The sequence below is a fragment of the Micropterus salmoides genome, unplaced genomic scaffold, assembly GCF_014851395.1.
Source record: "Micropterus salmoides isolate LMB-PRFRI ecotype aquatic unplaced genomic scaffold, ASM1485139v1 Ms_hic_scaffold_2, whole genome shotgun sequence".
NCBI lineage: Eukaryota > Metazoa > Chordata > Actinopteri > Centrarchiformes > Centrarchidae > Micropterus > Micropterus salmoides.
The window spans coordinates 44062869-44081019 of record NW_024041150.1 but is presented as its reverse complement, the minus strand read 5'-3'; the positions used below and the strand labels follow the sequence as shown (position 1 = coordinate 44081019).

The 18151-nt window shown below is 40.3% G+C and overlaps 1 protein-coding gene and 2 long non-coding RNA genes across 3 annotated transcripts in view; 2 read left to right on the top strand and 1 right to left on the bottom strand.

The window, feature by feature from the left end:
* LOC119911605 (matrix-remodeling-associated protein 5-like) overlaps positions 1-18151 on the top strand; it is an 82346-nt gene that overhangs the window by 15695 nt on the left and 48500 nt on the right. The gene's annotated exons all lie outside the window — the stretch shown is intronic.
* LOC119911702 lies at positions 12632-13941 on the top strand. Its single transcript, XR_005445985.1, has 3 exons — positions 12632-12875; positions 13168-13209; positions 13856-13941. It is a non-coding gene; the product is annotated as an uncharacterized LOC119911702 (long non-coding RNA).
* On the bottom strand, positions 13219-15237 carry LOC119911683. Its single transcript, XR_005445967.1, has 3 exons — positions 15219-15237; positions 14440-14537; positions 13219-14041 (listed from the first exon to the last, which is right to left on the bottom strand). It is a non-coding gene; the product is annotated as an uncharacterized LOC119911683 (long non-coding RNA).

The following is an 18151-nucleotide window of genomic DNA, read 5'->3' as shown; positions in this document are numbered from 1 at the left end:
GTTTGTAGGGTAAATCTTGACTGTGAGAATCTTCTTTCTGGATAACATGTAATCTCTACATCAAAGCTGTTACCAGCAATGTAATTCAAGGCTCAAACTCAAAAGGTTAATGCTTTGCCATGTGTATGAAGTATAGTGATACTGTAAGACTTACAAAAGCACCAGGGCCATTTAACTAAGAGCAGTTTTGCCTCAGAGACTGTAAATATTCACATTAAATTTTTTAATCAATGGCAACACTAAAGTAGAAACTAAAATCAAAATGCTGATAAATGTCATAATATGACAGCCTATGTAAAACAAGGCAAAACAAGACCAACATTAATCATGTACATGTAAATATCAAATGTATGATCATCTGATGGCATGAAAATGTCACAGGTCAACATTACTTGAGTACACCTTGATCGGCTACCAAGAAGTCTTTTTTTGATTTTCAAGAAAGTGAAAGAAAAAAATCAAGCTGGAACCAGTGGTGTAGGGGAAGTTTGTCTGTGGACAACAAAAGAAGTCACCCAAGACATGGTGGGCCTTTGTCAAACAGCCTTTTGTACGACATTGCTGCCATCCATCTATATATGATCATATTTTGTCATGCAAATGACCTGCTGTCACAGTACACCTTGATAAGCTACCAACAGTTCATTTTCAAGAAAGTGAAAGAAAAATACTGGTACCAGTCATGTAGGGGAATTCTGTTGGTAGACAACAAAGAAGTTAGCCTGGTATGACCTTTGCCAAACAGCTTTTCCCATCAGTCACGCCTTACAAAGGCAGATAATAGCCATTTTGCGACAGAACGCTCACCACACATAAGCTTATATAGCCTATAGGTTGTACAAAGTACAGTTGCTTGCTGCCCAAAACAGACACAAGATACAAGGTAGTTTATTTGTCTACAGCACAAGGTTGTATAATAAAACAAAACATGTTACACACACACACACACAACATATAATGAAGTGTAGGCTTTATGTAAAAAATATGGTTACATGTAAAATAAAGCCATATATACAGTCATTTATATACATTCCGAACATCCCACAGTTTATTTTTGAATTTGCATCTGGGGTGAATTTAAACAGCAGCAACCAGAGGATAATATGGTTTCATCTTCACATTAACTAGTTAAAGGTAGATACAGCATTCTGCCAGTCATTTGAAATATATTTTAAGTTATAGTGATTTAATCTCCCTCTTCTTATGTCTGTAAGTCTATCTACTATTAAAATCTATATTGAGATTGATAAAATAAAACATCTAAATATGTGATGTGAGGGTAGCTCAAACGCACCAAATTGGATCAATTCTTCTAATCCGTGTGCAAAGATACAAAGTGATAAGATATGATTACTTTTGCTTAGTCATAACTCATGACTTTGGGTTTTATGCATTGATACCCCTAAACTTTTAGAAATGGAAAAATGTTGGGGTGGAGCTGCTCTTAGCTTAATACAGCTAGAAAGGAATTTACAGTAAGTAATACATAGATCAAAAGGAAGGCAGGAAATTCCCTTCGGTCGGTGACTGAGCAAGGTTGGTCAAAACGAAACAAACACTTAAAAAGAAAGAATCAAAACGCAAACATCAGATCTTCTCAGATGTCCTAAAGACACACACCACTTCTCATCTTTTTTCCATCTCTCACAGGTGAGTATCAGACTGCTACCTTAATACATTAAATGCTAATATTGTGAATAACAAAAAACTTAAAATAACTTTTTTATCTATTGCAAATGTCATTTCTGTAATAGCATCAATGCATATACATAGGCGGACAGACCTCAAGCAAAGAGTAGATAATATAATAATAGGGTCAAGCACCCAAGCTAGCTCAGGCTGAGTCTGATGGAAGTAACTGTGTTTTGATGCATTTTTGTGAATATTTGTGTGCTGTGCAGTGTAGAGAATAAAAACTGCTAAATATAAAACGTGAATTAAGCCTGTTATACACCAATATTTAAGTTAATGCTGTAGCAAGTTAACATTATAATAAATTGCAGGTATTAAATAGTGTGTATTGCGTTAAGGATATTTTCCCCCTTCCTGTTTAGACCAGATGTGACAGTTTTTCTACAAAATGGATGAATATGACAGGGATACCGGAGTCGAAGAATTGGTTAACAGAAGTCTGTTGACTCCCAACAAAAATGAAGAACTTCTTCTCAACAAGCTGCAGGGACTGGTTACAAATATGAAATGGAGCCCAACGGATGCCACTGACTTGTTCATTGCTCTGCTGAAGCGATTTGAGAGATCAACAACAAATGACAGATTACATCTCCCGCTATGGATGTTGAAAATGTTGCATTGTATAGAGATTAATTACATTACTCCCAGCTGGAGACCTGAAAAAGGAAAAACACTTATCGAGCTGGTCCGAGACGAGACTGTAACAGATGAAAACCTCAAAAAATGTTTAGCAGATGATCCAGAAAAGAATCTGGATGAAATTCTTGAGGAAATCCGCCAACAGAAGCTCAACGAAATTGATGAAAAGCTTTTAGATGATGTGAGAGACATCGTGTCATCAGTTGATGAAGATCTTACATTACACAATGATGGATCACAGCGGAGTGGTTTGAAAAAAGACTTGCTAGAGCTCTGCCAGGCAGCAGAAAAAACTCACTTCAGACCACGACTGACACAGATGGTGAGCTGGTGTATCATGGCTCTTTCCAAAACAGGGCGGTTAGTTCAGGTCGGCACTGGAGAGGGGAAGTCATGTATCGTGGCAATGTTCGCAGCTTTTACAGCTAGGAGAGGAAAAATGGTAGACGTCATGTCCAGCTCTCCTGTTCTAGCAGAGAGAGATTTGAAAGAATGGCAAAAGTTTTATGAAGATTTGAAAATCAGTGTAGACTGCAACACCAACAAACAAGACAAAGAGTTAAAAAAGTGCTATGAGTGTAAGATTGTTTATGGCACTGTGGAGGAGTTTGCTGGAGACTGGCTTCGGCATCACTTTCAAAGGAAGGACATATTTGGGCAAAGAAAATTCCAGTGTGCAATTGTGGATGAAGTGGATTCCTTGATGCTAGATAAGGGTCTTCATGTGGTTTATATAAGCAGTGATATGCCTGCTTTGCAACATCTCAATCCACTCTTGGCATTCATATGGGCCACTGCTAATCAGTTCAGTAAGATTGGCACAGAGACAACTGTGGGGAGAAACTACCCCTTTCATCATGTTGTGCTTGAAAACATAACAAAGGGCAAATATGTTGATGAGTTCACCATCCTCCAAATGGCTGAGGACACAGGTATACTGGGAAAAGGTTCTGTTAGGGACTTTAGAAAGAACCCGAGCCTTTTAACTGAAAAAACTGCAAGCGTTACTGTTAACCAGCTGGCAAAGTTCTTTGAGACAGCAGAGAGTAGATTCCCATCTTGTCAGTTTGCTCTGCACTGCGTAAACAATGATGGAGCAATAGAGGAACTGAACAAAGGACACCAAATAGAAATGGCTGGAAGACAGAGAGTACCACTGCTTTTAAGGAATGGAGGCTTCTGTCAGTACATGTATTCTGATGAAGAGAGTGTACAGAGAGCTGCAGAAACAGAAATAAAACGTGCTCTGCATTTTACACCATGTGAACTGAGCCAAGATAAAAGTAGCTGCTACATCCCGGGCTTCCTCTCAGATCTGGTCAAATCTAAACTAAAGGTCTGGATTAAAAATGCATTCTACGCACAAACAATGACCATGGATCATGAATACGTCGCTGAGACACATGGGATAGTGCCTGTTGACTACAGCTGCACAGGTGTTGTTGAAAACAACATGAAATGGTCAGATGGGCTTCAACAGTTTATTGAAATGAAACATCAGTTCAAGCTGAGTGACATGACAGCCATCACAAACTATATGTCCAATGTTGGCTTGCTTCAAAAGTATGGAGATCAGATCTTTGGAATCTCTGGGACTCTTGGCCAACAAGCTGAGACTGAGACCTTGCAGAAAATCTACAAAGGGATCAAGACCTGTCAGATACCTTCATTCAAACGCAGAAAGCTGTTTGAGGTTGAAGGAGTGATCGTAGATGATGAAAAAGAATGGATTGAAAAAATCTGCCATGTTGTCATTGCACAAACTAACCCTACTCCATACAGGGCTCCAAGAGCTGTGTTGGTCATCTGTGAGACCATCAGTCGAGCAAAGGTTATCCACCAAGCTCTAGGAGGCAAGGTCCCCAACAGAAAGCTTTACATAAACAACAACACGGACAATACAACTATCTTAAAAGAGCTTCAAGCTGGAAACGTAATCACAGCAACAAACCTTGCAGGTCGTGGAACAGACCTTAAGGTTTCAGACAACATAAAGGAAGCTGGAGGTTTGTTCGTTGTGCAGACCTTCCTGCCAAAAAATGCTCGAGTGGAGGCGCAGGCATTTGGCCGCACTGGTAGACAAGGATCTCCTGGGTCTGCTCAGCTCATTGTCTGCTCCAGCCATCTGTCTAAATCACTGACATCAGTTGACGTATTGGGCAAACTTCCATCTTTACTGCAAAATATGACAGTCGTGGCACTTGATCACAATCTCTTTGTGAAGCAATTGAGGATGTATCAAATGAGCAGAGATGAAGAATCTTTCATGTCTTTGGCTTGTATAGCGCTGCATATTTTGACAGAAACCTCATACTCAAAAATAAAGACAGTTAAAGTTGCCAGACATGACCATGTGGAGAAATCACTACCTAGATTCTTAGAGTGTGACATCCCCGTAATAAAGAAGAAAGAAGAGCTCTTTAGTCAGTATCTGGACGTACTAGATGAAGTGTACAAAAGCAGTAACAACAAGCCAGCAGACTCAGATTTGTCTGCACTGAATGAATTCTGGGGAATGTGGCTACTCACCAGCTTCAATGAGAATGATTCCATCGTGGAGTTAAAAAACAAACTGACTGAAGACCTGAAAACAGCCAGGACAAAACTCAGACAGAGAGAATCACCCTTATCAAACCTGTACTACTACACTGCATTTGGCAATGAGCTGCAGGAAAAGGGACATCTCAGAGAGAGTATCGAGATATACACTAAGGCCATACAGCAGGACCACTGCTGGGCAGCAATTGCATATTACAACCGTGCATTTGCATCTCTAACCCTGAAAGATGGGCATCAGGATCCAAACTGCATCAATCAAGCTTTGGAAGATTTAGAAAATGCCCTCAGGTCTGTTGAGCTTTACTGTGAACAAATTGAGGTCACTCAGAGATACTCCAAACAACAAGTCAAAGAACTCCACAGTGAATCAATCACCAGATTTGACAGTCATATCATAGCGAGACTCAAGGTATTGCTGTGTTTGAAGGAAAACATTAATGAGGCCAAAAGGAAGCTCCAAGAGACCAGAGACACTGGTGGTGTTGTTAAACTAAATGAGAAGTCAGTTTATTTCCTCGTTTCATCAAAACAACTTCTCGCCATGATATGTCATTCTTTAAAATCACTGAATTTAATCTTCTCCAGAGACCCTTTGAAGATGCGCCAGCTCATCAGTGATCGCAGCTTTGACATTTCCATTGAACTAAAGTGTCTGGAATCTCTGGGGCTGAGTCATGTCTATACCTTAGACACACTGCCTTTTTTCTATAGACCTATTTTGAAGATACGCAGTGCCCTGCATTGGATTTTTGATAAGACAATTTTTAGTTGTAAATGGTGGTCCAAATGATTTAGGTAATGCCCTCGAGGATAAGCAATCTGCTGCAAATGGACTGAAACAACTATGGAAGGCATAAACCTTTAGGAATTAATATTTTTTTACACTAATGTTGATATTAAACTTGATTCATCACTTTTAACAACATTTCTCATCTTAAAACCATGTGATCTGACAAAACAAACAAATATTTTTTAAAATGTTCTTAAGTCTTAAATTTTGTTGCCATTGTTTTCCATATGTTTTGGTTATGATTGGTTTTGAGCTTTACAAGATACGGTTACTTAGTCCTTTATTTTAGTTATTCAAATGTCAGTAACAGTAACTCAGTGTCAGTAACAGAGTAACTCAACCAATGTTGTGTTTTATATATGGTGGGTTAGAGTAACCATGAAAATAAGTTATCTGTCAGTATAAATAAAGTGGTTTAGCTTTACTCACTGAAGGCTTTTTTTTGGAGAACTAAGATCACATACAATATATTTTATTATATTTTATTTATAAGGTATTTTGATTATATGCATAATAAAGAACAATGTATTATCACCACAGAGAGATCTGGTGTGTTTTGTTTTTACTATGTAATATTTACATGTAATAAAACCTTCACCGCCAATTGCAAAAGCAATTCTCTCATCACTTGAACATTATCTTTTAGTATGTTATAGTACTGAAGTTTGCCTGCACTCGAGACTGGAGAATTATGACAATTTGTAGGCTTATGTTTAACACATTTTTGCACAAGATATGCATGCATATTGAGTTTATTTTATATATACAGCAAACATAAGTGGTTGCAGTTAGGATGGTTCAGGTAAAAAAATAAGGTCGATATACAGTTAGAAGATGTAGTCAAGTTTAAACAAAATCCAAACAGTAGCAGCAAAGTATTTAAAATCAGATTTGACAATGGTGGAATAAAGGTAAATGCTTTTCCATCCCGTTCAATTCAATATGTTCATTAGGAGTTGCACTTCAAGTTTCATGTTGAGCCCATTTGTGAGAACAAGTTGGATTTGAGGATGCTAAAGCCAGTTGTGAGCCAAAAATTAAAAATTTCAACAGTAGTGTTTATAATTTTTCTTTGTGGAAGTGGAATTGTAAAAGTTTAACCTTCATATTCCAAGGTTAAGAACAAGCTCAAGATCTTGTTTTGCTTACTAAATTAACCCACCTATTTCAAGAGGTTCGTGCTCAAAGTGTGTACTAATGCCATAAGGTTGATAAACAACTGTGCTTTCCATTTTACTTTACTGAAACCATGATGGCACTAATCTTTTCTTGCATTTAGTGATGCTGGTCAGAATTCTCATAATCAGAATCAGCTTTTATTGCCAGGTATGTGTACACTAGGGCTGTCCCCAACTAAGGATTTACATAGTCCAATCAGAATCGTCAAGTCCTGTCTGTAGTCGACTGATGATGATGATGATGATGATGAATCATGCGTGGTTTTTTGTGTGCAGAGATTGCTGCTGCCGACAACTGCATGCACGTTGCGTTTCCTTGTTGTTCTATTTCAAGTAGCCGGCTATTTAAAAACGATAAAATATTCTTTATGGGGTTGGGTTACAATTTTGGATTTATTCACGCACTTCAAAAATATTTATTGAAAATTTTATTCTTTTTACATATTTATTTACAGCATTTAACATTGAAATGTGTATTTTAACAGGCTGTATATTAACTTATTGGGAGAAAAGCGGTAGTTCTATGTAAAATCAGTTGTTGAGCACCCCCACATTGCAAAAATGGCATGATCCTCGTTTCGCTGTGAAGCTTTGACTGTGAGATTGAAAGTCGAATCATGAATCTTCGACTATTAGGGGTAAGCCCTAGTGTACACATAGGAGGAATTTGACTCAGGATTGGGTATTGCTCACTGTGTGCTTACTCATACAAAATAAAATAAAACTAGAACTGCAAGCAGTTATAAGCGAGGTCCAAGCCCTGGCGCCAGCCGCCCCCCTCGCCCTGCGGAGGATGCTTGCTTGTGTGTCTACAGTATGCAATATTGTCATAGTGATTCACAATGCAATATATTAAAATATTGCAACTAGAATTAATATTTTATAATATTCCTGACATCAAAGTAAAGAGTGAAGAAGAAACGGCCCTATTAGATTTCAGAAAAATGTATGAAATGTTTTTGAATCTGGTATCTTTTCTCCTCTACCTGCAGCTCTTGGTGTGCAGCTCTGTGAGCGTCTCTCTAGCTGTCAGCCTTGGCAGATGCTGCAGTATGACAGCAGCTCAGTCACTGTGAGCCAGTCCCAAACACTCAACAATCTTTACATCTTTTCATGGTCACATAATTGTTAAATCAGCTAATATATATATCCTATAGTTGTTTTAATGTCTGTAGTCACAGATCACCTCCAGTAGTATCATCAACACCACAACAGCAGCCGCATCCATAGCAACTGTTCCCTGTAGGTTATATCAGCCCACAGTGTTTTAAAGCTAGAGTTGGGTATTCCCTGTTTCTTTTTGCGTCACAGCATTTGCTGATGTATCGATAAAGAAGCATCTGTATATGCGTGTCAGCAAGGAATACATAACGATATATTTCTATGTCAATAGTATGAGAAGAGTCCTATTTAAATCCTTGTACCATGTGGCCCTTTTTATACTTTGAGCGCCTGCCCTTCCAAAGGTCTCTGCACGGCCCTGAACTGGACTACTCGCTTGGTGTTCCATACAACGTGAGTAAGAGCCCAAAATAAACATTTTACTGTGATTTAATTGCAATAAATGGATCAAAATAGTGCAGATTTGTTTAACATATGAATTGATGCTTTGTCAGGTCAGGACAATTTTTAAAATGATTGTTTTCCTATTGGAGTTTGGATCAATCAGGGCTGCGCTATGGTAACTTGTTTTATTATAGGGATGCACCACTGTTTTTATTGCTGCCTTGGATCGACTTGTCGCAGAACTGGATCAGAGGTATCTCTCCTGCAAAGATATTCGGCAGACATTTGGATTTGTGAACAATATTCCATCCGTCTCTGTACAAGAACTTCGTACTTGCAGGACGATTTTGTGGACGAAATTATACAATTCAGAGAATTTATTAAAGAAAACGAAGACACCCCAGAGGGGAGCGCTCTTTTTCACAACTGGGACTAAAAATAAACTGAGACCTACAATGGGCCAAAACATATCGAATCACCTGTCTTTGATGTCACTTGAAACAGGAGCTGCTGCAGAAGTTTTTAGTCTAACTGTTGGTTTAGAAAGGTAAAATCTGTTACAGCTTGTAAGTGCATTTTGAATTCTTTTTTTCTGTGGCATTGCTGTTTATAGTAGGCTAATGTCTGAATGAGTGTGGGCTGTAGACCTGAGGGTTGCACTTGAGGCGTGTAATATAGACCGACCCTTTTACACATGGCACTAAATAATTTTTTTCTGGTAAAACATGTTTAGGACCTGAGGATGTAACAATTAAGGGGCTCGTTCTGGAGCAACAGTTTATGGTTGTTGGTGTTTATGGATTACTTGCAACCTAATTATGTGCAGCATATATCCCCTTTGCGAGCACATTGTGCGACTTTTTCTGTCAAGAAAACACTTTCAATTAAGTGACATTTGTCTGTTCCATATGATACACATGTCATGAGTAGCAAAACTGCATCACAGATATTTTGACACATACTCAACGGGGGAAACTACTGTACGTTTTGAGGTACTTAAGTATTTTCACTTGTTGCAACCTGTAACCCTACTTCCACTGGACTACATGTCAGATGGAGATAATGTATCCACTTCATTTGACACCTCTACAGAAAAAGGCCACAAGTCTTTGAAATGCAAAACACAGTTAAAGAGTAAACCTGTTGTTTAAACCTATATGACTTTTCAGGTCTTACAAAAAATACTGTAGTCAGGATCATTTTTGAAATGTCTACGAATTGTTGACTGCTCCACTAAACCTTCCATCAAATTTCTCACATGGTTTCATTACATTAACTGTGAAAATGATTTCACTGAACACCAAAGATTAGACAAAAAACAGATTTGTGTATCTTAATTATTGGTGAATTATTCTGTTCCTTGCATACTTCCCTTGGTCCAGTTTAATTTATGTATTTATTAAAATGCTCCATTGTATAGTGCTTGCATAATGTTATAGAACGGTCATTATTACTGGCTTTTATTTTTAAATCTTTATTTTTACTTCTGGGTCACCTGACCCACCTGTCTTGCTTTTCTTAACGTCTTTCTTCAAATAGATAAACCAAAACTGGAATTTGCTAAAACTAAAAATCAGACTGTTATTTGTTTTTCCCGTCTCTCATTGGTGGCCATTTGTTTTATAGCGATGTCCAACATTTAATTCATTAAACAGAATGTCACCAGTGAAACTGATCTTGGCTTTTACTCAGCATGCTCTGTTATTTATTCAGGAAACAATCATTTGAGGTATACAGGGAGAGAGCAAATACTGGTGAGTGAATCTGTCCTGTTGGGCTTTACGTGTGACATACAGGTCTCCCTCTAATATGTAGGCTTACGCTACTTAATTCAACAGGCCGCTCCTGTGTTACTGCCGCAATAATTCTTTATGTTGTAAATACATTGCTGTATTGAGAAAGGTAAGTTTGTTTTCTACTCCAGCCTGTCCCTTATTAGCTGCTGCAGTGCAGAATGAACAAAGAATAGACTAGTTTCTAAACTTCCTGTAACGTTCAGCTGTTCAGGGGTTGTGGGCCCAAATGCAGACAACGAGATGGAACAGGTGAGACCACTAAGACAATTAAGGACAACCACAGGAAGTAAAACAAAACGAGAGACACTAGGGCAGACTAACTACAAACTGAAACAGGAAGTAAAGCTAACTGAAACACATAAGGAACAATGTCACAAAATGAAACATAACACAGACAACGTAAGTGACTTGCTTACAATACAGAAATAAAGAGCATAGAGACAGTAGAACAAGAATAGAAGCACTGATGAACTCATAACAAGTAAACCTGACTATTAAACAAATGACCAAAGTAACACATACACACACTACAGACAAGAACAAACACAAAGGCAGGGAATGAGCACAGAAACAAACAAAACAAAACACACCCAACCAACCCAAACCCGTGACACTTCCTAAGGTTATGTTGCAATTGTGGGCATATTGTTTTGGATTTCCCATTTCCAATTACATAAGAGGCCTTCCTGAGAACATCATTGGCTTTAACTGACAATACAAGTGAAAGACAAAAATATTTCAATGATTAGCAAACTAAGAGCAAGCTAGCCTAATGTCCAGGACCACCATGGATGCATTTGCCACATTGTCCAGCTTGCAACTGGTTGTGGCATCTCTACTAGATGTTCATTTGGACCAAGTGAAAGCTGAGTTCAACATCATCTACAAGTCAAACTAGAACACGAGGAGTTCCACAGGGAAGTGTTCTGGGTCCTCTGCTGTTTGTGATCTATGAAGGAAATCTGAGGTTTATTTGCTGATGACTCAAACATTTTAGCTTCATTAAGAACCAGAACACACTGAACACACTGGATCAGCTCAGAAGTGATGCTCTGTGGTGACAGCAGTGATGACATCATCACAGTCATCGTCCAATCCCTCCTTAGCCTGACTGGGCGGGGTCATCACCATGGAGATGGGCAGGTCATTTCCTTCAGTCAGAGCAGGTTAGAAAGAAAATGTAGATCATTTATCTGTTAGAGACAACTGTCAATCGTCAACACAATTGAGAGACCGACTGATTGATTGTAAGGTCAGTGAATGATTCAGAGTGTTACCTGTGGCCCTGTGGCGATATAAAGACACCATGAGGACAGTGGAGATGAAGTACGGACAGAAGACCACCAGGTGGTAGATCAGTCTGAACACAAGCTGGAGGGGGTCTGAGGCAGGGGGCGATGGAGGAGGAAGGGCTTCAGAGGGTGTCAGGTCAAAGAGAGTAGTTGATGTTGGGGGCGGGGCTGTGGTTGTAGGTTTACCTGTAGAGAGAATCCACCTGGTCAGGTGAATCTCTGGATGAAATAAGTCCTGAAATCAAAGGTAACCTCCTCACCTGTGACAGAGATCCAGCTGGATGGAGACTCTCCATGACCGCTGATGTTACACTTGTAGAGGCCTTCATCAGACTTGGAAACATGGTGGATGGTCATGTGACCTGTAGACTCAGTCCTGATGAGGGAGCCATCTTTATAGAAACCAGCTGTGAGGTTGGAGGGAGGGGTCTTTGTTTTACAGTGCAGAGTGACATCATGTCCCTCCATCACAGGGAGGACAGGACTCTGCAGGATCACTGGTCCACCTCAACACAGAGACAAACTACAGCATTTCATCATTTACACACAGCTTCATCAACACTAACTCCACAGTCTGGACTGTGGTGCTTTTGTCCCTTCTGGCTCTGGTAAGAAAGAACTTTTGTTGTACATTTTATTGTTGCAGTTAATGACTATGAGGGTAATTAAGAGGTGCAAGTGCTGAAAGATAACCATATTTTTTATGTAATCTACTAATTAGTGTATATCTAAGCAGAGCTGGTGTCCACTTTTGCATTCAGACCAAACGGGAATTTAATCCTCATTTTTCTTGCAGGGGTTTTATCACTGGACAACTACCAAGTGTTCACACACAACGCGATATCGTGAAGAAACACAACTCGCCATTACTACAGCTAAATGAACCCAAAGTAAACAATTTGCTGTGATTAAATAGCAATAAACAGATCAAACTGATAATAAAGATAGAAAGATAAAATAAGAAATAACTACAACATGATGCAGATTTGTTAAACATATGAATTCATGCTTTGTCAGGTCTGTCAGCAAGACAGCAGGGCAACAACTTCTAAAATGTTTGTTTTCTGAATGGAGTTTGGATCAATCAGGGCTATGCTATGCTAAATTGTTCACTGTAAAGTACAACGATAGCTGGAAATAACAGACACACAGTTCCTGAACTCACCAGGTAGTTCAACTTCTTTTCTTTCTTTCTTTTCTCGCACCTCCCCCAATGCTCACTTCACTTTTGGTCTGAAAGCACCTTTAGGCAAGGAAGCAAGTTCATTTGTGTGATAGGGAAGGCAACAGAGGTCTAGCACTAGGACCCAGCCAAAGGGGCAGAGTCTATAAATAGGGGAGGGAAGATCACCTGGTCCTTTCTTTCTGCAGTCACACACCTGAGAGAGCAGCTAAGGCCAGCCTTTGTTTGGTGCTTGATTGGGTAGGCTTTATTTTTAAATAGGTTTTACTTTTTAAAAAATGTTTAAAAATCCAAGGCTAATACTGCATGTCCAGATCTAGATCCTAGAATAATTTGTAGTTCATTTTATTAAAGACAAGTTAAATAATTGTTAAAAACCTTCTATTTATTAGAGTCTTCATGGGGGTGAGGGTCCAAAACTTGGAGGGATTGATTGTACACATTAGCTAAATCACAGGTATATTTAAGATGGTTTTAAACAAGATTTTAGCCTTTTTTTATATGAATGTACCATGAATGTTTGAAAATATAGATTCCAGTCACCAGAGGGGAATGTGCTTCTAAGTCAAGCAAGGTATGATAAATGTTACATTGCTCATGCTTTGTGAAATGTTTCTTTTAAAGTGTTTTTGTATCTTACTGTGTTTGTCAAAATGTTAGCACATAAGTAGGGAGGTGGTGGGGAAGGAGGAGGAGGTGTGAAACTGAGTTAAACTGTTACTGTCTGCTTTCCTGCCATCAAACTCGGCAATGTGTTAGTTTCAGCTTTGTTCTCCACCTTTTCTGAGCCTCCAGTCACTCTGCCCTGTTCTTGACTCAGTAAACACATAAAAACTAAATATTTGATGAATATTTAGGTAGATTTCTTTTCATATGACCTAATGAAGCAAACATGCAGAAATCTTTATGTATGGTGTTTTGAACCATACAAATACAGGATTTTAAGCCCCTCAGTCTCATCCCTTGGCTACTCAGTGCTCCATCCAGTGTTGGTTAGCTTCTGAATCATCTGTATTTCTTCCTCTTTGAGGTTAAATGTTTGCTTTTGATTTTAGCAAAGTAAGAATAACACTGAGACAGTGATCACAGCCCCTGTGTTTGTTATTGATCTGGCTCATTAGATTAATGCAGTCTGATCTTACCAGTGACAGTGATGTTGATGGTGTTACTGGTTGCTCCCTCTCTGGACTCACACCAGTAAACTCCACTGTCCCATGCAGTGATGTAGCTGATGTAACATGAAGAACCAGCTGGTTCTCCTCCCCAGTCATCACACTGAGTCCTGGTTTCTGTGGTCGTGTTCCTCCTCGGTGTCCATCCAGCAGAGCTGTCGTCCTCCTCACAGCTCAGAGAGAAAGACTCTCCTTTAAACAGCTGAGAGCTGCTGGGACTCACAGTCAGAGAGGCTAGAGGAAGAGAAGAAATCCGAATCAAACTCAGATATGAGCCGACAGACACGTTTTGTCGGTTTTCAAATTTAACTCAATGTTGGTTAAGATCTGGCTACATGTGTCCTACTTGTAAATATATTATAAATATATTATATATAAATAAAGTAAATATATTTTTCTTTTTCCACTTCTTCTGTAGCCGCTGCATCCTGCTGTGCAGTGTCTGAATTACATTTATATAGCAGCAGTTTTAACTTTGGCTCCAGTCTGCAACACTGTGGCATCAAAACTGCATTCAGTGTTTTATTGTACTTGTAAAGTGGCTGTTTCCCTCCACAAACACTGTCCTAAACACTAACTGTTCGATCAGGGAGTGAATAACTTTTCAGCTGTGACAGAAGACGTTTGCTCACCTTGGTTTGTTGTGCAGCTCAGCAGTGAGGTCAGAACTAAAGAGAAATCACACTCAGGTTGGTTTGAGGTTTTACATGCAACAAGACATCTGGACTTTCTACAACACAGAACAACCTGCTTGTAGTGAACAGACACACATTGATATTAGATATGGAAACAACATATTATTTTTATTGAAGGACACATTCAGTGTTTTTTAAATCCTTGCTTGGACAGCAGTAAGTAAAAGCAGATGAGCTGTTCAAGTGCAGAAAAGACATGCAGACTCCAAAGGGTTAATCAAAGACTTAAAAAGGCTACAGCTCCTTTGATTGCAAAGTGTTTGAAGTTTGGTGTTTGTTTGTTGTTTTACTGTTTTACACAAGCTTTAACATGTAGTTATCACATCTGACTAAACTGATTAACTGATGAACTAAAAGACTAATTCATGTGAATGATTGACAGATTGATCGACAGGTTCATTTCAACTCATTTATTATTTTTGTTTAATTTACAATAATGTTCTCCTCTGTAGAACATCATTCACATCATATATTGTAAGAATTCAAATAACTACGTATTGTTTGAAAATGAAAACTCGCTGTTTTATTGTTCCATATTACCAAATAATGATCACTGAAATTCCAGCTTTCTTGTTGTAGCTAAAATGTACATGATCCATTTGGCTGTATTCACGCTATAACTCACTGCTGCTCTCAGAAACACCAGAAATGTTTTCTAACTCTAAACTAATCTTTAAAACAACATGGAGACACACATTAAGCATATTTTTACTTACCCAGCAGCCACGGTAAAGAGGACACCTCCATTTTACAGTAACATTAACGATTACCACTCACACTAAGTAAAACCCACCTCCTGCCTCTTTCTGTAGCACTGTTGTGGTTTTCTCTCACACAGTTGGCAGGAAATAGGCTTTATGTTTAGTCTCAAAGTTACATAACTGACCAGGTTTTGCAGAGCTACAAGGCTGACACATACTGAGGTCACACCTTTATACAAGTTGGTCTCTAATAAACCTATGTCTTCGGACTGTGAGAGGACACAGACACGAGGCCTGACAGAACAGTAAGGCTGGAAAGTCTACTGTTTTCTGTTTTCACTATTGTTATTGTTGTTGTGGTGTATAACATATGTGCGGATTTCTTCTCAACACATCATCGCAGCATTATCGTTCGGATACCACATTGTCAAGCTCCCTTTACAATTGAGAGTTTTTTGAGTTTGGTCTTTCTGCACTTGCCGTAGCTGGTGATGTCATACCTCTTTAAGACAAACTAGACAACAAACCTACTAGGTTAGGTTTAGGAAAGATCATGGGTGCTTGTTACGTCCTGTGAGGTCCTGTGTTGGGGATTGTTTGGTTTTTGGGTGTTTTCTCTTTCTCCATGTGCCGTGACACCATACTCGCAGCTGCAGCTGATTGTTTGATTAGTCAGCTGTGATCTGCTGTGCTGTGGGAAGCAGTGGGCAGTGTCGGAGAAGCGGACGGTAAGATGTGGCATAAGAGAAGACCAGCTCCTGCAGTGGCGGCACACAGACACAGCGGCCGCCACTAAAGGAGCCGGCGTCCTCCTTCCGTGTCAAGATGCAGGTTATACGGTCATGATGCCGGTTGGACTCCGGTGAGCCAGATCAAACAGTAATAGATTGTCCTGTTTATTGGAGGGTGGGGTATTTTACAGATGGGCTCTCGCCACAGATAGAGTGTTGTGTACTAAGCTCGTCTCTTTATTTCACAGATGCCCCCCCATAACTTTTGTTGTGATTATCAAAGTCCCTTACTTTTGCCAGGGGTTGCTTTAGTTGTCCCCTAACCATCTTCAGTGGACATTGCTTTCCGTTTACTGCCTGGTAATTAATACATTTCTGTTAAAACTTGAACCTGTGTCACCTGCTTGACTTTCCACCCTGGGAATTCTAATTAGCTGTTAGTCCCACATCCCCTGGATGCCACCGGGATGTAACAGTGCTTCTCAATTCCCTTATGTGTCGTTTCCTTGCTCAAAACAGGAAGTTGTTCTTCTCCGTCATCTTGCAAACCGTCCCAATCTCGCTCAATTTGTACTCTGAGGACTGAGGAGCGAGCAGCGATCTCTGAGGAGCTATGAAACCATGCCAAAACTGACCAACTCCAAACAGTACGTTACCTGTAACACCAGAGGAAACAAGACCCTGGATCTGCTGTATGCCAATAGTTGCGTTCGAGATGAGGGCGGCTGACTTTCGCCTTGAAAGTCTAATATGAACTGCTTTATACAGTCTATGACTGCAGGTGACTGCAGGGGCGCGGTATAAAAACAGCGCCGTCAAGTCGGACATATTCTACCTGCGTGAGCTTATTGTGAGCTGAGATCAATGACCGATCTCGAGGTATTTGCAAAGAATAATACTGCGAGACCAGGCAATAGTGTGGTTCCAACTTTGTGTAGTCGGGGTGGGGAGTAGTCGCCTTGCTACCGCGAGGCTTTGATGTCATGTGACATGGTGACGTTTTGCAGCGCCGGCAAAAGTTGGACACAATTTCTAACCAGCATGCCTTATTTTAATTCCAGCATGCATCACATTAAGCCAGCGCTGTTCCGCCCCGCATGAAGTCCAACGCACCTAATGTTAAGGAGGCATACAGCGCCACCGCACTGCCCCCTCTTAGCAAATCTGACCACTGTCTGTTTCTGCTGACTCCAACACGCACAAGCCTGCTGTTAGGAGACAGCCTATCACCACCAGGACTGTGCAACAGTGTTCAGGGGAGGCCCTCATGGAGTGCTACAGGACAGTGGACTGGGAAATGTTCTAACAGGATCACAGTGATTGAGGGTCTGGCCCAATTTGTCACTGACTACATCAGGTTCTGTGAGGACAGTATCATCCCCACCAAAAGGATACGCTGCTTCCCCAACAACAAGCCCTGGATCAACAGAGACATAAAATTTCTGTTGAACAAGAAAAAGATTCATGGCAAAGGACACCGAAGAGGCCAAGAAAGCAATCCAGAGGGAGCTGAAGAGAGCGCTCAGGAGGGCTAATGGCTCTCACAAGAACAGGATCGAGGGGAAGCTGCGGCAGAACAACAGCAGAGGGGTGGAGGGGGGGGACCATCTTAGGGTTCAGGTGAGACGTCAGCTCACCTGAACCCGCATCGACAAGGCCAGGGGACCTGACGACATCCACCCTAGGGTCCTCAAGGTGTCTTTTTGAACTGTCGCTGAGGTTGAGAAAGGCCAGCTCGGTGGTGGGGATGGAACTGGACAGTGTGGAGGCAGTGACTGAGAGCTGAAAACCATCATAGACAACCTCTCTCATCCTCTCCATGCCGAGCTGAGCCAGCTCAGGAGCTCCTTCAGCCCCAAGCCTCAAAGCACTTTGTAGGCTCATTTGTGCCATCAGCCATCAGGCTCCACAACACCAGAGCAGCAAACTGAGAGACTATTCCTGATTTTATATCAGCGTATCCTGCATTCCTTTGGAGCGTAGGTTGTGCACGTCTCCAGAAATTATGTGTCCGCAAGATGCAATTCAGCACATGAATGTAGGGACAGTATGTCGATCTGACTGGCAGGTCAGCAGCACTCTACTGTTCCACACACCAAGCCAGGTGGTTTCAACACAAGAAGAAGAAGGTCAGAAACAGATTTTAAAAAAGGAGATTTATGGCGGGATGTTTACAATAAAACTCCTGGAGCTAGGTCACAATTACCCAGATCGTTA